We start from the raw sequence: 25,354 nt of genomic DNA, 5'->3' as shown, positions 1-25,354 counted from the left end.
AATTCTTTGAGCTTAATTAAGCTGAAAATAATATTTTGGAATCTAGCTGACTTATATAGAAAAAATCTGTTTAGATATTTAAACCAGAATTCCAATTCTTAATAAATTCTGAAACTTAAATGATGTAATAGGAAAGAGTCTGGTTAAAACAGCTAACAGAAAGAGGTAAAACTAACTTTAAAAGTATTTCTGAGGTTTTCCACCTACATGAAAAAGGCAGCTGGAGAACACTGTGTATGCATTAGACATTCTGCGTATTCAGAATATTTGAGACAAACCCAGGAGAGCGGTGAGCCAGAAAAAGCATAAGAAAGAAAGTATCCCTATCAAATCCAGACAAGCCTGAGGGAAGTATCTGTTCCTCTTTCTATGAAATCATAAAAACCGACTGTAGGAAATTCTCTTAATTGCACGAGCAATGCTTTCTGATCCTATCCTCAACTTTGTCGATTCAACAGCGCTCCGTCTATTTATTTTCCAGGCAAGCAACCACTGGACTACTTAGAAGGAAAAAGACGAACAGGAGGAGAATTGACTGTCCATTTCTGCAACGCTTCTGCAGCACAGTGATGGCACTGAAAAGATTTCACCGTAAGGAAAAAAAATTTCTGAATTTTGATAAGAAATCTAATGCATTTATTTTTCTTTGACAGCTTTTAACGGCCACAGTGATTCTGAAATTTAAAATTCTTACAGTGTTTGTTTAGACAGTGTGTTCATAAGGACACAGTACAGACTAAAGGTTGGTAACAGGGACACGGTGGGATTTCATTTGGATTTTAGCTTATTACATACATCTGAATGCCAACCTCAGGATAAGCCTGAACTGGTCTAATCTGCATGCCTGATTTAAATACTCTCTTTTCTCTCTCTTCCAGAGGAAACGTGTGTAGGTAGCTTTCTGTGCAAATAGTCTTAGAAGAGCAAAAGCCAACATGATCATGTCGGAAGAAATCCATAGACTGTCTTGTGCAATGTTGCCACGCTGCTCCTCTTCTATGGACAAATAAAAACTATGCCAAATTTTGAGTCTCTTTATTACTTTAAACCGCTTTTCTTTTGTTTGTAGCCTTGATTGCATGTGGGAATTCTTATTCATTCTTTTAAAATGAGTTTTCGGAAGTATTTTGTGAACTACGCACTGACATCTCAGAGACATAGTCCATGCACCACAGATTTGGGAACACCGAACTGAACAATGCCCAGGTTTCCAACTGAGTTTATATAAAGCTTACCTTTACATAGAAGTGTAGTCTGTAGACAAAAGAAAAAAAAGAAAAAAAAGTTTTAAATTATGCAAGAATCAGTGAGCAGTTAGTTACCCATGCTATACTAAACAGACTGTACCCAGTCATCAATTATATTATTTTGCCCAGCTATAATTGTTTTAGCTATCTATTGCTGATAAAATAAAAGTTCTCCACAGTGATACCCACAGGCTGCCATATGACAATGGTTATCACTTCAGAGAAACACCATTTTGTATGTGTAGATTTATTTTATGTAAGTGAGCAGGTTACATATTGTGCCCTTCTTTTTCTTTCTGACCCTTCCAATATCAACATAAAGGGATGTAAATTCAGTCAGATTCCTAATTATCACAGATGGGATACTGTAAAACAAACAGAAGTGAGACAAGGTAAAACAAAAGCCCAGGTGATGCTATGACAAACAAAGGATGACAGATTCAAAAATTCCTAGGAAAAAATCCTAGAAAGTAAGCAGAAGCTAATGTTTCTTGGATTGTCCCATGGCAAGGGCACATAAATATAGGCAACTGGATGCTAAGACTGCTGTAATTAGTAAACAAAAACCGAGCAGACTGAGAGGCTGAGCAGAAGTGAGATGGCACGAATCTCTGAGCAAGGCACAGAAATTCCCCTTGCCTTGCAGCTGAAAGCTGGGACAGAGAGGTCATGAGCAAGACATCACTCTTCCCATACGTAATCTGTATTGTTTTGCTACTCCATTTCATTTAACCTGCCAATAAATCAATATATCCTGTATGACTGAAATGGTCCAGGGTGTTGTTTGTTATTACTGCCCATCCACCTACACCTGCTAGTGTAACACCAGGAAAGACAGCCAAAGTTCAGCTCCAAGCAGAGCACACTGCTTGATGACTGGAAATCTCCAGACACTAAAACAGGGAGAGAGCTAGAGCCAGTCAATAGGAAACACTAAGAGCAGGAACAGGCAACTGAATTTCCACCCCTCTTCAGAAATCCTGTTCTGAAGCAGGAATTAAAGAAAAGCTTTCTCCACTAAAATCCCAACCCCAGGATCCTTCTTCAAGCGTAAGCACCTGCCATTATTATCTGACAGCAGAGAGAAAGACCTTTTTTTTTTTCTTTTCTGAAGTAAGCTAGAAGATGCTTATGTGGGAGACTCAGCTTTAATTGCCTTCTCAGCTAAGTAGATTCATGTATTCACATCTTTAATTCATTCATGTCTTTGCTCCTAAAAATGCCCCAGCCAAAAGACTCTGGGATATCCCCCCAGAGCTCATCTATCTGCTCTTGGAAATGGGTAGGTAGCAGCTGGGTCAAAATCATGGGGCCGAAGGCAAGTAGGAAGGCCTGAACTGTGGACCCCACTTCCATTCATTTAACAAAAGTCCCACCATCTCAAAACCTGGCTAGGTGTGTGACAGGTTTGTCTACTCTCAGGGTCTAAACCACTTTGAATACACACCTAAAAGCCTCTGGTTCCTTTAAAACATGCGTCTGGTGAGGATCATCTCCCCCAGCATATCTGGTGAGCACCCAGGATAGGCATCCCTGCATTTCATATAATACCCCATGGAAGCGAGAATTAGTCAGGCCTCGTGTGCTGAGCGGGAATATCTCTGTTCACATGAAAGTCATTCAAGCAAATAGTTGCTGCTGTTCTATTATTTGCAAGCATTGAGTTAAACTGGTGCTGGCCAATGGTGTGAAAATAACTGTAGTCTTCAGCATGCTGTCTCATATACAAAAAATGTACATATACCAAGTGAATTTATTTTAATGCATTGGTCTCCATTTTTAGTCATTGCTATCACCATTTCATGACAGTCATTTGTCACAAATAATTTAGTAGATGTGTATGTGTTCTCTCAGCCCTAACTGTAAAGGACACATTAAGATCTTTGTAATAGCCTATGTGCCACAATTTTTGGGAACAAATCCATCCCTATGCCATATTATATTAAACAGTGTTCCATTAATAATGTTATATAATTGGTCATACCAGCTGACATAATAAGTTACTACAGTTGTTACAGCAGAAATGGAGATAGAAAGGAGCCTTACCTGACTTAAAGACATATTTTGGTTGCAGACAAAATAGACAACTCCTAACTTGGACACCAGAAGCATAGATTTGTTCTTATAAGCTGTCACATCTGGGAACAACAAGCACAGATGAACTGTTTCCTTAAAACACTGCCCTAATTTAGAAAATTTGAAATTGGGGGAAAAAAATTTTGAGAAAGAGGTGCCACAAGAACTCTATGTAAAATACCTATCCAGTGAAACTTTTAAAGATTTAAAAAATGCTCATTTTCCACAATAGGATGGAAAGCAGAAGCATTTGAAAACCCGTACCCAAACAAATAAAAAAATTAAATGGAGAGTTGTCAGTAAAAGTTGCAAGGTGCTCATTCAGAGATATTTGAACTTGCTTCTCACATGCAGGAGATAAGGTTCTTTAAAAGCTATTGTGAGGAAGCACCTAACTCTCTAGAGTTTCTGAAGCTGAGAAACATTTCCCAACAAAAGTTCAGCTGAAATAGTTATACATCTATTCAAAAAATTGACCATGCTGCTCAGCACTTCTTAAACAAGAAATGGCCTCTTTCATGCTGAGCCTGAATCCCTGAGCACAATAGAAAAGCACCATTTACTGCTGAGATGCAAAAAGCATGTAAGAGCCTCAATGGTTTATCCTGATGAAGAAGACAGCATTAACAGAGAAGAACATGCTACATTATACACCACTGCCATCTTATTCTTCAGGAAAGCCGCATAAAGACATGAAAATTTTGCTAAGACTAATAGGAAAAGGGAATCTGCAATTACTAGTAAGGGGGTTGCAGTCCATTTTCACTAACACTTTCTTATCTCCTTCCAGTGTTTAGTTTGCAGGGCAGTAGGGCATTAGTGAAAACTAATTAACCCCTCCACTCCATAGCAGCATTGATAGACCCAGAGAAAACTGCAGATTTGCATTGGAGTGCAACAGCATATATTCTGGTACCTAGAAGAGACCAGGAATGTCCTTAAAGGAATTAGTGAGCCAAGATGAATAAAATGAGAAATGAATGACAGCAAATTCCAGACTTGTGTCATGCATGTTTGTGCCGCAGTGCACACCAGTTATCTTTTATTTCAAATCCAAAGCTGATCTCCCCCAGATTTTCTCTGAAAATGTTTAGGTATAATATACTGGGTTTTATTATACATTTCTGTTTCTGTTTAACTAAATAATGATAAATTCAGGAAATGTACAGAAACTTTTCAGAAATGCTATGTCTCCTGTAATTGCTATAATGGAAGAACGATATCCAGAGGGAGAGGCTAATCCTGAGATACTGGTGTGTATCAGCCTGTACACCAAACCCAATACATTAAATAAAGCCAAAGGTGAATCGTTTTTCTTGACATTTTAATTTTTTAAAGGTTGCTCAGAGCCGTATTTCGCAACTCTTGCTTAACTTCAGCAATAGTTAACCATAGCAAGGCTACTCTGAGAGAGTAATCTGGGTGAAAGTGGTAGGAAATAAACTTGTATCCAATTTGGTTTTGAGACTTCTAATGTTTAAAGACAACTACTTTGTGTTATTTGTTTCTTCTTCTGGGTCTTCTGGAAAAAAATCTGGAGAAGCCTCAGTAACATAAATTGCACAAGAAGGAGTCTGAGTTGGCAGTTAGGCTACTATATCACAGTGGTATCTTCTTTAGCAAAGAAAATAACAGTATTTATGTAGACTCGCTATTTTCTGAAAAGTATGCACTGTGGCACAGAGCGAAGAAAAGCTGAGAACTAGAGGCTCATGATACCCCTGTATTCTCACAGGTGTTCTTCCTGTAATGCCTGTTTTAAGAAAGGGTATTCTTTTATTCCTATCATCTTCACTTTTAGATGTTCAATATTTAGTGACAATATAATGAACATCATACGCTACTGACTGCAGTCAGGTATGGTGCTGGAAAGCTCGGCTGAGGTTTGTTCCCTGAGGACTTTGACTGACCACTCTCCTAGCCCTAACGAATGGTGGCATGTTTTTGTGATTGGGATTTATGTCCTTGTGGGGCTGATCTGAAAACAGCAAACTCATTTTTAACAAGTGACCTCAGTTACATTTGAATTCAGTCCTCCAGAAAATGAAATAGCAGAGTGTTAAATTGTGCTAGATTTTAGTCTATAAGGCAGGTTCTCATAGACTGACTAGTGACCAAAATCTAATTAGTCTGTTTAGTGAGCCTAGCATGTTCCATTGTGTTTGTTAAGTCAAGAAATTATATCTCAGAAATTATGCGCTCCGGTAGTATGCCTTATGAACACAGTACTACTGTAGTTTGGGTAACCATTCTCGCTAGACTTTGCTTAATAGACCTTATATTTTATGTTTTCAGTGAACAACTCATACAGGGTTGAGCCAAGGGCTTAATCACTCTTAATACAATAAAGCAGCACTTTAAAATATTATTAACCTCATCTGTCTAGATTTGGAACTAATAGACCATTGTGTGTGTATTGTCTTTATCCCTGCCAGTTATGTACATATTTATTAATCCACTCTTCCAGAGGAAAAATTTCTAAAGGAAAACCAACAGTAACCTTCAAGTGAGCGGGCACAGGTTAGAAGGGCACTAATTAAATGTCAGACTTGACAGATTAAAATTATGAAATTTAAAATCACCGTGGAGCTCTTTGTCATTGTCAAATTAGGAGTCAGTGTGATGAGGAGCACGGAAGTGAATGGTTTAATGGATTGAATGGGAATGTGGCTTAGCAGCAGCCTTTTCTTGAATTCAGATCAGCCTGTAGTTCAGATCAAAGGCTGCTAGTTCATTTTCACATTCAAAAAGAGTTGTAGCTCACCTGCATCAGTAATAGATGTGTGTATATGCATGTAGGTTTGAAAAAAAAGAGAAAAAAAAAGAAGACAAATATGTTTCATGAGAAATAATTTTTGCACAGATGATTTATATATTTAGATTAGAGTAGTAACATAATTTTTTCTGTTACTTGGCTATGGGGTATTTAATGAGATTTAGAGTCAAAGTGTTGAGGCAGTGCTCGTTATTTCTTTTTGAAAGCAACTTTTCTATTTAGCAAAGTGGAAGAAAGGGAATATTTAGCCCTGGATAGGTTATATTAAAGAAAACAAGATTAAACTCAAGTGAGTGGGCTACATCCTGACAATAGCTATTCTGATGTACCTTTGGAAGAATGCTGCTGACTTCAACCGGGTTTACACCAGTAGACATGAATGACATTGAACAAAATGAAGAATTATGATGTCATGGATCAAAACATTGTTTACATGTAAGTTTGCTTTATGAAGAAATGCATTTAAATGATTGATATTGTTAAAAGTTTCATTTGCACACACACATTTATACACACAGAGGTACATGCCTAAATATTTATATATTTAAAAACTGTATGCAATGTCTTTCAGACATGAATTGTAGAAAATCTAATGATCAGTCTCCTATAAATTAAGTCTGTAAAGTATGAAGTTAAAATATTTCCCTTTCTTAAGTCATTACTTGTATGTTCACAAAATTTTCTAAATGCCTTGCCTCCTTTCTTGAACAAATCAGAACATTATTACATTGCCATTCTGAAAAACGTCTCTTCACTTAAACATAGTTTTGAACGATATAGAAGATACTATACAACAGTGACCGAAATCAATAGGATCAGATTTTAAACAGGATTTGGTAGTTATTTAAACCAGTGGGAAGTCTTTTAAACCATTGGGAATCTTTCTATTGAATTAAAAAGATGTGGGATCAAAGCTGAATTCTTTAATCAATATACCTAAATTTACATTACAAAAAGCATCAATAAAAACGTCAAGCCATTAATTGTATTCATAATGTTTGGGGGTTTTCTTGAGACAAGTGATACATTATGACAAAATTATGCCAGGTAACTCTTGTCCCATGCTCCAGTTTCATCCAGACATTGCTTAAGACATTTGACAGAACTGACATCTGCAATTCACACACTGATTTGGAGTGAGATGTCTTTAGCATACTGTAAACCCCACAGTCAAGGCATCTACCTTCCACCTCAGTGTGCATGGGCATTGAACAGGAAGACAAGACTGAGTGTGAGTCTACAAGAGCATTTGTGGGGAGTACTGTTCAGTAGCTTCATGTGAGATGACTCAAATGCAACCCTAGCAGACCTTGATTAAGTCACTAATCTGTTGCTATCACTGACATCCCAGGCAGACACAGCAGTTCTTCAGCCATGACTTGGAGAAAATTTCCTTAATTACCAAACTTCAGCCAGGTTTCTAATCTTTCCTGACCAAGGTCAGAGAGAGATGAGAGGGGCCACCTCACAACCTTTCAATAATCTTAACAAAAAGAGGACTGTAGAACAATTACACAGCATCAAGAAATTAATTCTTGAACAAAGAGAGGCATCAACTAGTGCCATCAACAATAAAATGAGATCCCCTATGTATTTCACCTACTGCAGTGACTTTACTCCAAAGATGTTCTGGAAAAAATGTCGCTACACCTCTTATACCTCACCAAGCATCAAAGGAATAAAATTACTGGAGAAAAAAGTGCATGTACCCTCTCTTCCTCATCCTGCATTTACAGAAGCCACATGAACCAAACATACTGATTTCCAACTACAATGCAACCAGAAATTCCCAGAAAAGGGGAGGAAAAATTATTTAGGCTAATCTGAATCAGACAGTCTGGAGAACTGCTATTGGATTTCGTGGAGAGGTCAAAAATATTGCTATGGTTTAATATTAAAAGGAACTATAAACTAAACTCCACAAAAGAAAACAAAATTTAATTAAATGAAACTGAACTAGAATCTCTGTGGAGCTCCTAGCAGATTTCCTTGTATGACTTCTGCCATTGACCCTTAAACTATACACTCTTTCAGTATCAAGTCATTTGCAAACAAAGGTGTTTGGTGAGAAAGAAGCCACGAAGCATAGGCACCCAAGAGGAACACTTTCAAAGCAGGGGATAGACAAGTGCTATAAAACCATATTCACGTGATTTAGCTCATGAACAAGAAACTCCATGGGGCTTTTATGTAAGTATACTAGGCTCTTTAACCATCTGAGTTAACCCTTGTGAACAGTTTTTGTTCAGTTTGTGAACAGTTTTTGTTCAGTTTGTGAACAGTCTTTTTTAGAGTTATCAAAGGATATTGAATTTCTTCTATAAAACATTAGTCAGCATGGTCACTTTTTGACATGGGAACAAGTATGGCATGAATGAAAGAACAAAGAAGAAAGCATAAAACTGAGAAGTCACTTAGTTCTGTCATGGGTTCTACTAATTGCTCGCAGTAAACTAGCAAATACTTGTGTTTCTGAATAAGTAAATAATAATTGTCAGTATTGGCTATTAATTACCCAGTAGCCACTGAATATCTACACTTTGAACTTCAGTAAGAATTTCTTCTCTTGTAAGAAATGGTTTCAAGTTTTGCAAAGAAAGCAGATACTTCCACATTTAAATACATTTATATCCACATGAAGTTAATAAAAAATACCAGTCATTCTAAAGAGGTTATGATGCCAAATAAGTGACATTTATTAAAGGCCTTTTCCTCATTTTTCTCTTTTATGAACACTTCCTAAATTATTTAAAAAATGCCAGTGATTCCTCTTGAGTTCAAAACTTTCATTTGCCAGAGTCATGCATTATTTATCCATTTCGAAATATCACAGTGACATACATTTCCAGTACATTATCTTATCAAGGGGTGCAAGTCACTTAGAAGACAAAACCTTTAGTGCTGCTGTGTGTTGGCCTTATTTTAAAAGGGGCTGATGAAACCATCCCTGAGAAAAGCCATCTGTTTGGTAAAGCCACGTGAGAACAACCCCATACTGATAGACCTCAGCAGGGAGCTCAGAGAAGATGCAGGTGGCCTCGGCCAGCACAGGAGACATCTACACAGTGACTCCTGTGGGACAGTCCAGTGAATTGTCTCTTTCTCTGGAGCTCCCCCAGAAGGGACCAGACCTTTACACGGCCCTTTACTCAGACGTGCAGCCAAGGAGGTGCAAGCTCGCCTTGGGGTTTGTGTCAGCATAGGTTATTAAGGAGACACCCATAGAAAGAGAGGAGGGCACAAACACAGCAATTGCATAAGCTGTTGCATGAAGGAAACCAAACATCATAATCATGGCCCAGAATGGATAGATGGTTTCCTGTCCCCGTGGATAGAGGGTAACGTTCAAGGAATACATTTGTCACGCAAAATTATCCTTTTCAGACATACTCATATGCAGCGCAGAACCAGATGGGTTCCACGGCTCCACCAGCAATGCTGATATAACACTGCAGGGCACTTAGTCCTTTTGGCATGCAGCAAGTGCATCCTGCCATTTACATTTGGCAGCTGTCACTGAACCCAACTACATAAAAAATAACAGACAACCTGGCTCAGGGAATTGCTGATGGAATATAATGACTTTTGCCTTTAGATGACCTGAGCAAAACAGGTCTACAATTTAGTTTCTTGTTGGCTCACAAAAGGCAGGACAACCTGTAGCACTTGAGCAACATGCAGCGCATGAGCTATTCAAGTACAGTTCTCAATCTGAATGATATTACACAGCCAGCAATAGGGCTGTGCTGGCATGGAGGCTGCTAGGTATGTCACTTGTTTTCAAGCTGTGAAAACAAGTGAGCCAGTGGGAGCCATACCGCAAATTTACTTGGTACTGCAATGGAGCAGAGGAGACCTACAGGGAGACACTTTCTTTCTCTTCCTGAGAGCTATCAGGGAGACCAGGAGGTAACTAGTAAGTGGTCTGGTGTGTCTCAAACATGTGAAGGTTTTGGAAGGAAAACTGTGGGATCATGTAAGTAGTACACTCACAGGTGGTAATAGTCCCATGGAAGTCAGTGGCACTGATTGCATGAATGAGAGTTCACTAATTTAGTTCAAAAGTCCTGTTCAGGACTGAGATTTGCTGGACTTATTTCTGCCCATCCTGAAGATGGTTAACACTTCCAGCAAGCTGCCTGCTTTCCCTCATTCACTGTAGACAAGGACAGAATGACTAGCTTAAATGGTACAACCACCTGTTCAAGCGAAGCGAACCCGCAGCAAAATGGGGATGTTCACACGAATTCCTTCTTGGCAGAAATCAGGAGCTGTTGTACAGAAGAGCAACTACAAGGGCTAACAGATAGTAACATCCAGCATTGCGGGACCCGAAAGAGGATGCTTGGCCTAATAAAAACATAAGGCCAGAAGGAAACATCTGGGTCACCGAGCCTGTCCCCTGAGATCTCAGGCAGTGCATTGTATAATCTCTTGCATATATGTATTGAGCTCCCCCTACTCCCAACAGAAGGCTGATCCTGAAATTGAATGTTTCAGGATGATGTGTGTAAGTGCTGAACAATCAAACACTAAAAATGTTCATTTAAGAGTCTGTATTAAATGATGATGATGAAGAGGTCAAGTAAAATTTGTTATTGTGATTTTTAAACTGTCATTCAGATGGTTTCTAATTTAGGACAGAAGTGATCAAATCAGAAATCATCCATAAATTTAAAATAATTATTCTCACTATGATACAAAAATTTAGCAGCAGCTTGCTGTAAACCCTCAAAGATCAAAGAGGTAGAGATAAAGTCACAAAAAACAATCTGTAAATTTGTAACTGTATATCCTTAAGGAGCCATATATCACTACAGGAAAAAAGACATTGTTCACTAAAATGGGTAAATTAATCAGACAGCATTAATTCTAATACTGTAGGTGCTAATGCAGTTTAATCTGTATAGCCATACTTCTGGTTATGGGGCACAGTATTTTTCCCTTTTTTAGAGGCCAATTTGCTAGTACTGAATTCAGTGAAGACTACATATTAAACCACAAACAAGGTGGATCAGGTCCCCACTGAGGGTCAGTGAGGTCTGATAAAATTTCTTAGACCAGCAAAGGAAGTGGAGCTAGCTTAATTGTCTTCCAAAGCTTAGAAATACAAGATAGAATTTTCCAGTCAGTGCCAAATGACCTTGGAACTCAAAACCTGATGAAAGTCAACTGGAATTCATGTGTCTGTCTTTTTTTGGAGGAAGGGAAAGAAAAAGTGCAGGAATTAATACCTTACCAACATTTACATCAGAAATCTAAATATTTTTTAAAATGCTATTCCATTGTGAATAAGATTCCATACCTTGAATATCAGGAAAAAAAAGCAAAAAATTATGTCAAAATGACTCAACAAGACAAGAAGTGTTTGTGCAGTCCGTCCTCTGAGTCTCATATCATACACCAAACATGAGACCCATTGTATCCATCTATCATTCTCATAAATTAAGAATCAATAGTTCATCTGCAAAATGTATTGCAATTTCAGTCTGGATCCCAAGGTTCAAATATGCCAAAAAAAAAAGAAGTAGCCAGACTTACTAGCAGACTTACTACAGCCTGATGAATCATGTTGGCTAAGTGATGGCTGTAAGAAATCATATATTACTTTTATCCATCTGTTCATCTGCTCTGTATGTAAATAAAGCAGGTAGTCTCTTTAAATAGATCTTTGTAGTCTAGTACTTTCCAGAGGATCTAAAAAAATCGATGAAAAAAGGTAAATATGAAAAGAACACTGTCTTGACTTATGCGCTCCCCTAACAAAATTATAAAAAACACTGTAAAAATCCACAAAGCACAGTGAAAGGATTTATTCTCAGTTCTTTGAAACTGATGGGATGTTTGGCCACTATTTTCAGTGATAGCAAGCCAAGACATTTTCTTATAGTGAGTCAGATCCTTCTAATTAATTATTGGGGGTTTTTATTCCTACCTTGATCTAACTGTACTATTTGAAACAGATAGAATTTTTGTGGCATCATTAATAAAATATAGAAACACAGGTGATTCATCTCATCTTAGATACATCAATTTAGACATCTAAAATTTAGATGAATACTACAAACTAGTTATCCAGGTTCCAGCTATAGTGAATGGAAAATGCAGACCTTCCAAACATGGTGCTTGCCACCTATTTGAGAAAGGATGGGGTGTTCCTGCCTTGAGGTGCCTGCTTCAGATCTCATGTCCTAATGCAGCCATGCGTGCAGGTAAGGCAAGTCTTACCTCCTCGGGACATCATGACAGGCTGGTATGAGATGCCTTGCCTTGGGAACAAGCAGCAGACGAGTGAGAAGGGAATGATGGCGCACTGGCCCCCACAAGGTGCTGCTCAGGGGAGGAAGCTGGTCACCGCGCAGCAGAGACGGAGACCAAGTGTGGGAAGAGCCACATGTCCATGCTCCAGGTGCTCCCAGGGTACTCCTGGGGTAAGTGTGAGCTTTACCTGAATGAGCAGCTGGTCTGCAAAAATAGTAGCTGTATAGCTTCAGGCTGTAGACACATTTAAGTGTCCACCTACAGTTCACTATAGGTGAGCTCCTTTTATGGAACAAATGGATCTTTAGGACTAGATTTAGTTGCCTAATCATAGGTAGGTAACTAGTGCCAGCTGAGCTCTCCTGGAGTATCAAGACAGATGTAATAGACATAAGACAGGAACATGTGATAGTTATGCCCTTCTGGAGCAGCAGGTAGAGGTCAGGTGGGGTAAGCTAGGACATCCCATCTGCCACTGGATGCTTGTTTGTGGGCAGCTGAACCAAATGGTAGAGCTTCATTAGTTAAAACAGGCACTTAGGCACCTACCTCCCATGTAGGCATCAATGTGTGAAGACACATCTTCATCTGTGCTCTGAATTTCACTCTAAGGGCCCCAGGTCCACCAGCCCTGTGCAGATACCTCGTGTCACCTCAGGCACCTCAAATAGCCCTGGACGCCCGTGCGTGGACAACTGAACAGAGCCTCTGTGTCTGGTTGCAGAGATCCTCTCCCAGGTGTATTGGTAATATGTGAGGTACACCTCTGGAACTGAAGAGGTTATAAGCAGCACTGACTACACTGGCATAACGCTCCTGTTTGAGATAGATACGTGTATTGCCAGCACTTTGCAAAATGTAATTACATCATATCCATCTGCTTTAGCACAGAATCAGGGGACCACTACTGCGCTGCGAAGGACAGTCTTACATCTTTAATCGTTCTGTGATGTCGGCGCTAAGTGACCTGTCTTCTAATCAAGGATGCAATGATACTGCATTTTACGCATAAAACCTGAGTGTACAAATTCATTCAACTAGCTTTCATTTGAAATATGGGCATTAGCAGCTGTACAATTTGTGACAGACTGATCATTTTTATGATGTGTCTGTTGGTATGGCCAATATTTTTTCTCTTCATCACCTGCACTTAAATCTTCCTTGCCTTTGGATGCTGTGCATGTGCAATGTGTAATAAAGAAACTGAATTACCTCTCACCCCTGGAGAAGGTGATCCTTCCGAATCAGCACAGCGGCTATTGGCAGGCAGTACACATCATTTGCATCGTGGCTGCCTGCACCCTGCTTGACCTACATATGAATACTGCAGTTCACCTAATCCCTATTGCTTGCCCAAACAACTCCGATGTAAAAAAGTATGATAATTGCTGCTGCTACCTGTCACAGGCATAGCATCATACTATAGTATTCATGAGACCTTGTGCAAAATGGTGCCCAACTGGCAAGAAAATTAAAGAGTTAATAAATTCAGACCCATTATTTTTCACTAACTGGACATGTAGGAAATAAAGGAGAGGTTTTGTTTTTGTGATAAATTAGCTCCCACCCTCCTTTTGTTTGTTATTACAGTCATGGTTCAAAGCCCTCTACAAAAACAAGGTGCCACTTTATTATAGGACAGTCAGGTTCAGCGCACAGCTTGCAATAAAGAAATTAGCAAACCAGAAGCTGCAATTCTGTAGAAACACTCAAAAACGAAGAGGATTTAAAGTGACAAGATCCAATTAAATTTAATTACCCAAGCTGTATTTTCATTTTAACTGACACTTTTTATTAAGGAGCCACATGCACTAAAGCTAGAAACCTGGGCCAAATTGCATCCCAGTAATACAGTTATCTTATGCAAAATTCTGAGTATCTAATTTTCTGAAATGAAATTAGAGACATGGGGTTTGTAAAAGGTTCTCTTTGTCTGATACTATAAGATGCTGTTTGCAATGTACCTACACTTCTGTATATCTATGCTACAGTAGCACCTGATGTACCTAATAAAACTTATTATTGGGAAAGAGTCTTAGCACACCTTTATTATTTTTGAATATGGAAGTATTCAATATAAGTCGGGGAGACTTAACAACTGCAAATCTAAAACTCTTGAAAACTAAAACATAAAGTCTTTATGACTTTGACATGAGAAAGTTATTTATACATCTTTTAATTTTAGGCTTAAGCAGTCACATAGAGGCTGGAACAAATTATTATTTTAACTTCCCCTTATTTTTCCCCATGGCAGCAAAGAGCACAGAGGGGCTGCAGAGAACAACCCACTAGGAGACTTACACTTGGGAGTTGTTTCCGTGCCTCTGGTTTTAAACAATATATAGCTAAAAATTTGAAATGAAAAAATTGAAAGGCAGCAGATGAATGGTTAAACAACTGATAAGAAAACAGGAGAACGGAGACATTTGTTTAAGCAAGCTCAAGCCAGTGGGAACAGCCTAGGACCCATGAGGCTTTAAGAAACACACGAGGTTGCACGGTCATCCTTCCCTCCCAAGGGCTGAGTAGGATGCGCGGATGCTTTTGGTGGCTGGAGTGGGGCTATCGCTGGTGCTGGCACCTCAAGACCCACACCATGCCCACTGGCAACCCTCCCCAATGGTAGGATTAGCACTCCCCGAGGAGCAGGGGGAAAACTGGGTGCATATTCTCCCCCTCTCCTTGGCAGGGACTTGCACTGCTGTGCCCCCCCCTGCCCCCCAGCCATTCCATACAGCCCCTCAGCCTGGTGGGGACGTGCGTGGAGAGCACGAGTGCCTCTCCTGCCGACAGCAGCACGGGGCTTAAGGGCTGTCCAAGGGGGAGTAACCACCAGGAGCAGCCCGCACTCCTTGTTCTTTCTGGCTGGAGGAAAGGAGGGATGCTGGGCTGTCAGGCTTCAGAGGCAAAGTGCTTCCCCAGGTGGGCTGTGTCCCTTACAGGTATGCACAAGAGCAGTACCATGACCATTACCACAAACTGTATTCATGAAAGTGAAGTCGGCTTCCATTTCTGTTAAGTACTGCTGCTAAACTTCTCAGATTTCTAAGCAAAAGAGTGCTGTGGCTACAGAGGCTGGTTTTTTATGGGAGAAGGGAGAGGAAGAGACTGGGATAGAGTCCCAGTCTCATTTATTTGTAAACTGTGAAAATAAAGGATGCAATTACACCGTGGGAGCAAATTCAAAGCCAAAAAATGATCTGTAAAGTATTTTGAGAATGGAATAAGGTGTAGCCACAGTCGGATGGTTCTCCATGCACAGTTTCAGCCTGTATCATTTTCCTTTGTAATTTTTCAGCTTAATTTCCTGTGAGAACAGTAAAGGGTGTGGGTATTAACAGCTACCAGAACAAGATGATGGGCAATGCCTTAGCACTCTCTTCTACCCACATTAGGACCAGAAGAGTACAGCTACCACAAGAACTAGCTTATTTATTTAACTACTTTCTATTTAATAACACATTTGAAAAACAATAATATTGTCATATACACCCTCCCCCCAAGACTGAATAGCTTCTTCGAGGTAGTACCATACGAGTGCATTACAGGGGTTAGAATGCAAATGCTTCGTACCATCACTTTCATCTCGGGGAGGTTCCTTGGCTAATTGCATGCCCCTGTGCACAATAGCCAGAAAGCCAGGCGGTGAAGTGGTTCATTTTTGAGAGGAACTCATGGTCTGTTACAGGAAATTTCATCCGGTGAGGGAGACCAAACCAAAGGGAAAAATGGGGCCATAAAACAAACAAATCACAATTTTCACGAGATACTCTGACTGTATTCCCATACTGGAATTTTAAATTTTCAGACCCAAGCCTGGTATTCCTTGGAGGAAAAAAAAAACATCCAGGTACTCATATATTCCAAACCTACAGGTATTCACAGCTAACTTAATGAATACTTTATCTCTCAGTAATAGGAATATGGCAATGGTACAGTCAGAAAGTATTTATCAAAGAGCCACTGGGCTCACACAGCTCCAGTTCCTGCAGCTAATAGCACCCAAGGGAACCATACGGTTAGCACCCATTCTGGCTATCTCTGACCTGCCCTCCTGAAAAGCTGTCACATACTCCTAAGGGTAGCCTATAGCAAGAGTCCAGAGAAAGTCTCAAACTTGCCTTCAGATCCATAGCATGACTCCTTGCTGGATCTGCCAGCAAACCCCAAAACCATCACAGATACACATCAAAGGTCCTTTGTCAAACACATTCTTTTCATTCCTCCTTTCACATCAAAATTAATGAGGGAAGAAACAGTTTTAAGCAGAATGCAAACAGATCACTATAAACCAAACTTTTTTTAAAGGGCAAGTTGAAGGAAGAGGAGAACGTAAGGAAGGGGAGAACGTACATATGCAAAATGGAAAAAGCTACTTTATCCCAAGAACCAGGAATCCCTTATGGGGCTAACCCCAGTTCATACATGGTTATGAGCTGTATGTGGATGAACTCACTTGTGACCTGTGCCCACCTTTGTATGACCCCCAGATTCTCTGAGACACATCTCCACAGCGCACCATGGGACAGCTGAGCAATGGGGCAAGGTCTTCACCTTCCCAGTGCAATTGCACTTCCATTCAGCTCTCCAGTCCAAAGAATCCTGACCAAAACATGATCTTCCAGGTGCTGAATTTCCTCCAATTTCTTGCCTCTCTCTGCCCAAGTAACACAGAAATTCATACACAGTGAAAACCAATTCAGTTGTTAATTATAAAAAGATTACAAACATGAGTAACTTTGGCACATGATTCCTTCTAAAGACACTACATATATTATAACCTGCCCGTAGTAGCATTCGCTGTGAATAAGACTGCCTAATTCAGACACTTTGAAGAGCAGTCCTGCTCCTGGGAAGGACAGGGGAAATGCTCACGATGGTGTCAGTGGGTGTCTGGGGTCTCAGCTTCCTACTCAGAAAACAATAAAGACAAGTAGAATCTGATTAACATCCTTGATGACTAACTAAAAAATACCTTCTGCTTTTCTACCAGCCTTTCCTAAAAATCAGCAATAATGCAAAAAAAAAGTCTTCCCTTGCGTATGGCAGTAATTTCTCTAACATTTTCTAATTTTCCTATTATTTCTGTCACTTGTGATATGTTTCCACCTTCAAATACTCATTAAATATGAACATTAGAGGACATACAGAATAACCAAAGACCTTCTTACTCTTCCAGTTGAGAGATATTTAGTGATGTGATAAATCAGTTTAACCAAGATATCAAACATCAAGCAGACTGTCAGAAAAAAAGGACAAGCTATTATACAAGTCACATGCATATTAATTTTGTACTGTCCAATTACCTGCTCAAAGACAGCTTCTTCCTTTATTGCCATTCAAAATCCATTAATTAAAAATCACACATTTAAAAACAAAGCTGAAGAAAAAAATCCAAATTCAGCCCATAGCCACACATTTGTTTAGAAGGATGAATGACTGAAGGGGAAAAGCCCACCCAGCATCCAGTCACACACATACTGTGAATGGCTCTAAAGCGCCTTCTGGGTGAGCAAACAAATCGTGTAATTCGATCGTGTGCTGATTCAAAAATAAATGCTAAGTAGACTCAGTTGGCTCTGCCTGGCTGTTGAGGGTGTCTCGTTTCTAGCGCCAGGCAGACTTAACAGGTTTGTAGTCATTTCCATGCTAGTCTGTAGAAACAACTATAGAAGTCTATGGAAGGTATTCATTAAGATTAGAAATGGGGGAAACGGCTTCTTTTGGCTGCATTAAAATATGTCGTCTAGCTGGTTGGTGAGTCTTGCTCACAGGTTCTAAGTTAAATCAGTCTTCAGATTTGAGGTCAAGAGAAGTTTTCCCCAAGCTCCAGACTGGCTCTTCGTTCTTCCTGGGATCATCCAGGAGGGTTTTTTAACGTGCCCCAAGCCATCGCAGAATTTCAGGGTTTGATGAGGCTCTTGACCTCTCCTACTCTCTTCCTAAGACACTCTTTTTTGTGAGGCTTCATCTTTTCCTATAGGGCTAGGTCTGCACTGACATGTTGAAAGCGGCAACAAAACCAAAGCAGCTATTCATGTCTCAGGCTGGATCTCATGTTTCAAACACTGAAGAGGGCAGTTTAGCTTTACTATTGTTTGTGTTCTACATCTTCTATAGGGCTTTAGTCTCCATGGTGGTCACCTTGAAGTCTACAAATTTTCTTACATACATACATGCATGCATACCTGCATACATACTAAATCAATCAGGATGGCAAATATATACATAGTTAAAATCGTGACTGAAGAATGCTGGAAGCAGGTCTAAATAAATGCCAACACTTCATCGCACAAAGCAGGTCTGGGAGAAAATCCAGAGATCCCATTTGTTTGCCTGGTTAAGCTGTATTGTTATGCTCTGTCCTCCTTTTGCACCCCCCCACCTTTTGTACTAATCTTCCCTACATCTGCTGCCAGATAGGCCAAGCTCAAACAGCAGTGTCAATTCGAGGGTCAGAAAGGTCAGCAGTGACACCCAATTTAAGTGTTATTCACTCTGATGCTGTGACAAGACAGATACAGCGTGGTCTGACTAAAGTGATGTATGTTAAATTTGTTGCAAATTACTGGCATGATGGATCTATTGATGACCCATTGCAGCTGTCAGGATGTCTCTATCAGTCTCTCAGTTACGCTTTCTCCTGCTGCTCGACCCCATCCCCCTCTGCCTGCTCCCATCAAGCACATGGTGGCTTTATAGTCCCCAAGAAACCCAAGGTGCAAAGCACAGGGAAACAAAGCAGAAACACCTGCTGTGAACCTGAGGAGCACTGGAAGTCATCTCAAGAGGTGTAAATGTTTGGTGGCTTACAGACTTAAGTCATTGTAAGTTCATGTAATCTGGACACCTATAGAAAACTAATCATTAATAATAGGTTTCCAAGCTAACTCTTGTCTTCATCCAAAGTCTTGGAAGCCTGATTATTCGAGATCTTGTTTGAAGTATCTTACTTATCTGAGAAACTCTCTGAAGGGGGAAAAGGCCTCTTTTTATCTTTTTCTCTCAAGTAGAGCAGAGACATAACTGACCCGGATTCTCCACAGCAGAAACTGGGAGAGCAGAAAAAGGCAGACGGAGGCTACCCAGGACGTTCCCTTCCTACTGCTCCCTCCCCTTCAGGGAAAGCCATATCCAGCTTCTCTGGCAAGTGGCACTGCAGCCATGGGAGGGAAGGGCAGCAGCCACTTTGGAATAGGTCCCCTCGAAGAATCGCAGCTTGCCTGCTGCCCGTGGCGGCTGAGACTCTCCCCTTCGTGCCCCATGGGAAGCAAGGTGTGTGTGTGAAGCCAGGTCTGACGTGTGTCTTTGCGATGCTGCGAGGCTGGAGCTTTGGAGAGGCGTGGAAGCCAAATCTGGTGAAATGGAGTGAAACAGGTGGAGACCAAATCCTCTCAAGTATCATAGATCATTTCTACTTTCAAATCAATGTCCTCCCTGAGAGTGCTTGTTCCTGGGCAGGTGCAGTAGTAATTACAGAAGTACAGCCCTTCCACACATTTTAGCACAGATAGAGGAAGCCCCTAGTCATGATGATAAATTATATCCCATTCCATAATTACATTTAAGGAGCATCTTCTGCAAATTTATTCTGTCTAAAGCATTTGATTTTTTTGTTTGGTTTTTTGCATTAACTCCACTGTAGCTCTGAGGCGTCCTAAGTTAGTTTTGTTCTTGCTTTTAATTACCATTACTTCCTGCTGCTGCTGCTGCACCTTTTGTTCTTTCATTCTGACCCACAGATTTTCATTTCTTCGGTCTAGTGTTGCACTTATTTTTAATAACAGCTAATTTCTTCACAAGCAAAGGGAGAGCACAACTCAATTGCAGTCCCTGTATTTTCAACAATTTGCCTGGCAAGGGATGGCCCAGGTGCTTCTGCTCTCCTATTTCCTGGGGGATCGTGCCAGATAATACCACCCAGCAAACAGATGTTCAGGAATGTTGAAGTGCGGTGCCCTAACTGGAGAGACTCAGGACAGTCAGTGTGCACAAGAGTGTCTAGGAATCTGAAGATGTTTTCAAGAACACACATCTTATAAAGCACTGTTAGGGAAGAGCGGGAGGGGAGACAACAGTTTTATTGCTTTCAGTTGAGCTTGTCGTTGGAAGACCAATATGGCTATTAGAATTCCAGTTCCACCAGCATCATCAGCATCTGTCATCACGACACATATCTGACCTCTTCCATTTTAATTTGAGTAATCAAAACCCTAAAGAAAGGAGAAGCAGCAAAGAAACCTAGGCCACTTTATTCTAGAACTGGAATAGTATCAGCCACAGTTGTGGTTCTTTTGTTAATTTTAATTCCCTGTGAATGCTTGTTCATGGCAGAGAAGAAACACTGACAGTCAGGAAAGACTCTTGGAAAAATAGTGGGCCGTCAGCAATTCAAATATGTTGATACAAGTAAAAAGAATTTCGCTTAGCTACATGGGGATTGAATTGACCCCCAAACTAGTATGAGATCTGTACTTAAATATGATACTCAAAGCTCAAGACGAGCCTTAAAACATCTTACAGCATTATAAATCATTGTATGTGGTATCCAGATCTAACTCTCCTTCATGATAAATAATCACACAACAGTCACCTGGATGGTCCAGTGCCTGAACAAGAGAGCTCATCTCAGCTCATACTCTAGGATCCACCAGGTAATGCTGTGAAATAAAAGATAGGAAAGGTACAAGAAAATAATTTTGAAAAGTCTGCAGCCGTAGTTCGATCTCCTCTGGTGGAAAATAACACAACTACAGTTATTCACATAAGCCCATGAGCATAGGATCACTTTGAGATTCCGTCTTAACAACAGGCTTTCAAATCAGAGCACTTGTGAGAATTTATCTAAACTCCACCTCATCTTGAAAACTGACAACATGAGAGTCATGGCCCTCCTCAACTAGACTACAGCAAAGTGCTGTAAGTCAGCACGCAGGAGTTAAGAAACACTGGCTGACAGTGAACACTGCACCACATCTTATGAGCAAGACTGGCAACCATGGTTATTTCGTCCCTGTGCTCTACTTCTTCCAAGGGGTTTAATCAGATTACCATCTTCAAAGAATTTGTCCTTATCCATAAGTCTCTTGGTGGCACTGGCCAAGAAGATTAAAATATAGCTCTACATTGCAGGATAAGGGAGCTGTCTGCACCACTCACTACCACTTGTCAGCACATTCTCAGCAGCCATCCCAACTCTGAGGAATAATACCTTATGGGAACTAAACACCATAGCAAAGCTCATCACCTTCCACTCCAAGGGCAAGGCACGTTTTTATGGCATCATATTTGCTAACATAAAGAGAGACACTTGTGTGCATACACATTTTTAAATCTTTGAATAAACCTTGCAAAGACAGCTCTCCTTTAGAGAAGAAGATGTCAAAATAAAATAGATGACAGCCACCTTGATTAATGTTGCTCTACAAATATAAAAAGCTTTACAGCAGAGCTGGACAAATACACTAAACTATTATTCCATTGCTGTGAAAAAGGAGACCAATCTAATGAATCTAATATAGAAAATGGAAATACTTCACATGGAAGTGAACCTCTTTCTCCTTACCCATGGATTGATTTCCAGTCCAGCTGGTAGAAACACTCAGGTTTGCTCTCTCTTGGCTGGAAAATGCGTTCAATACGTGCAGGGTCACATGCACAGAACAGCCAGTATTCTTGTGATAAGGTGAGTGACTTGGGACTGAATTTCTTCAGGCAAAGGTAGAAATTGAATCAGAAATCCCACTTCTTGGGAAGGTTCTGGACAGTAAGCAATCACTTTAAAAACTTTATTTCAAAGTAAAGTGTGAACTACCATCACATTTTAAGAGCTGAATCTTGTATCAAATCCCTCAAGGGAGTTCAGTGAGACAGAATGGTTCTTTCCTCTGCTTTGTTGGGGCTTGAGGACCAAAATGCTCACTGGTGTTGAGATCAAGATGCAGAAGTATAACCTTCAACACCCATGGAAATCACGGTCAAAGACCACAGTGTGTCTGATGTAGAAGCATTTGCAGTCTTAGGGCAACAACACAGTGAAGGTGTTGAGAACAGTAATTTTGAAAGTAAATACCTATAGTTTGTTTGAATCCCTTTGTATACAACCCTCAGTTTCTGAAAACTAACAAGATCAGAGCCTAAGGTGATATGACTTCAGAGACTGAGTATATTTTTTACACCAGGCAAACATTACAGTAATCCTCATGATTTTGCATCTTTTTTCTTTTTTTTCTTTCTTTCATCCTTATTTTCTTTATCTCTCTCACTTTCAATCTTTCACACTTTAGTGCTTCCTTGCTCTTTCTTGTTCTTTTTATCTTTATTGCTTTCTCTTTTTCCCTTTCCCTCTTTTCCTCCCCTCCCTTCCTCTCCTCTCCTCTCCTCTCCTCTCCTCTCCTCTCCTCTCCTCTCCTCTCCTCTCCTCTCCTCTCCTCTCCTCTCCTCTCCTCTCCTCTCCTCTCCTCTCCTCTCCTCTCCTCTCCTCTCCTCTCCTCTCCTCTCCTCTCCTCTCCTCTCCTCTCCTCTCCTCTCCTCTCCTCTCCTCTCTTTTGAGGTAGAGAAAAGATAGTGGCTACGGCTTTTCAGCCCAGCATAGGAAAGATGCAAATATCTGTGGGACTGTGACCTAATAATACAAATCCTCTAATTTGCCTTGGAATGGACAGACCTTTAACTGAGTACACTTGTAGGCAATGAAAAGAAACTCTGGAGTAAAAACAATACTTTTTTTATAAAGACACAAAAGCATGGAAAACTATAACATCATGACTTACTGCTTGCCATTCACAAAAGAAGAAAAGTCTACTTTTTCTTTTTTTTGCTAGATGCCATAACTTGGCCTATAAATCAAATATGGATATTTTATTGTATTAGTAAGGTTTTTATTGTGTTAATATGTTTCTCATTGTATCGGAGAGCTCTATTTCTCTAATATGGTCCAGGAGGTAACCAAATATGAAAGCAAAGCCCAGCTAACACGATCCAAATTCCTTTAAGCTTATTATATTAGTGACATTTATGTCATGTTAGCACCCTTTTATATTACATTAGAGAAAACAACCCATGAAAATCTGATAAGAGAATAACATATGCAGTATGCACATTGTTAATAAGATTCCTCAAATTAGTAGTTTGAGGAACAACTTTTCTAGCAATAAAATGAGTAAAAATCACAGTGTCATTTCTAACAGTTTGACCACTTGCAGTGTTGCCACTCAACATCTCCTGCAGAAGTCTACCTGCAGGTAAACTCTTGAGACTGAATAATATGCCTACAGGAGACTGAAGTACTCTAGGATGTAAAAGTGCTGACAACTGTCATTTTCCATCAGTAATCCAGGGGAATTTGGCATTTGAATAAGGACAGCTTTCAGCATAGCATTTCTTCCAAGTTGCATGACCACATCTTGAGAGCTCCAGGTTAGGTCTATTGACCACATCTATGTATCTCTGATCATTAAATACCATGTCTTGATGCCTGTGCACTGGGGAATGTCCTCAATGTCCAGAGGAGCTGGTATATACCCATGCCTACTGAACAGGGCTGCATAAATAACAACTTTAAACTATTACCATTAAACCTTTCTAAAGTCTTTCCAAACGGTGATGATGATCAGATTAAAATCCATCATGTAATAATAGTAGGTAATGAATAATATATCTTGATTACAGCTCATCTCAGGCCAGTTATCACTAAAACAGATATGACCAAAGCAAGCCAGCTTGTCTGGTAAAGAATGGCCATAAATATCCCAGCCACGCACCCTCTGGCATACAGTGCCAAGATCTGCATCCCCTATTCAGAGCAGGGAGCACCTTTCTCAGGAAATAATCTCTCTAAGCAGTTTGCTGAAACCAAAGTCCTTATTTGAAGGGTAAAGTACAGCATAAAGGGGGGTTATAAGAAATAAAGATGGAATAAAATAGAAATGTAAATGCAGGTGAGTCCTGTCGTAGAGTGTCTCTCAGATATGAAAAGATCTGCACCATGTCCCATCTTTGTGACTCTGATGCTAAGCAACCAAGATAAAATAAACTTCCCACAAGATGTCTCAGTAACAAACAAAAAATGATTGTGTATGAAACCACTCAAGCTATAACGAGACTAATCCAATGGGCAGTGCTTCAAATTGCCAAGAAGTTTGGAATCCTTCTTCTTTGTCTTTCCTTGGGGCTTATCCATGTGCTGTAACTTCTCTATGCATGGAGACTATAGTTAGTATTTTCATTTGCTGCCTAAGTAGCAAATTACCCTGTAAACAGCCCACAAGAGCTGGTCTGTAATTGAATTGTAACTGTTGACTTTAGACATTTGGTATATTTGCTGCAAGAAGTAAATTTTCAAAACTTCATCTTGATGCAGTCAGACAAAATGAAAGGTAATATTCTTTATCTGCCACAGATTGCTGCAGATGAACTGCTTTCATATGAGCTTAAATAAGATTTAGTGTATTCCATCCTTCAGCTGGCCACAATTGAAAGTGATCAGGATCAATATAGCTGCCCCTGAATGCAGCCCGGTATTGTGCATTACAATAGAGGAAATGGCTGTATTCAAAATTTTCCTGTGTCAAATTAATTTCCATGTTATCCCCAAATTCAATTAGATGGGAACCCCATGTAACTAAAAAAGTGTCCGACATCCCTTAGTGACAAATTACGGTGCTTAGTGTGCATATCAAGGTGAAGTGTTGAGCCTTGCTAATCTTCTCACTAATTCTCAATTACCGTAAAATGAAGCCATAAATCACACAGACAGGGGATCGATGGAAATGTTGTTTTCAGGGTGATTGGCAGCCTCCCCAAAGGTTTTCTGTAAGTTGGTTTAAGGTTACCATTCTCTAAGGGGAGGGATGAGGTAGTCTTGCTCAATCTCTATGATATAGGCCCACAGGCCTTTTGGGGATAGTGGGGAGGGACAGCACCAATTTCAGCCCATCAGACATCCAATTTTTCTCCTTTTCATACCTGCTGTAGTAAATGAGAAACAAATTAA

Source organism: Gavia stellata, chromosome 1 (assembly GCF_030936135.1).
Source record: "Gavia stellata isolate bGavSte3 chromosome 1, bGavSte3.hap2, whole genome shotgun sequence".
NCBI classification, from domain to species: domain Eukaryota; kingdom Metazoa; phylum Chordata; class Aves; order Gaviiformes; family Gaviidae; genus Gavia; species Gavia stellata.
The sequence above is the reverse complement of the archived record's forward strand: the minus strand, read 5'-3'. Positions refer to the sequence as shown.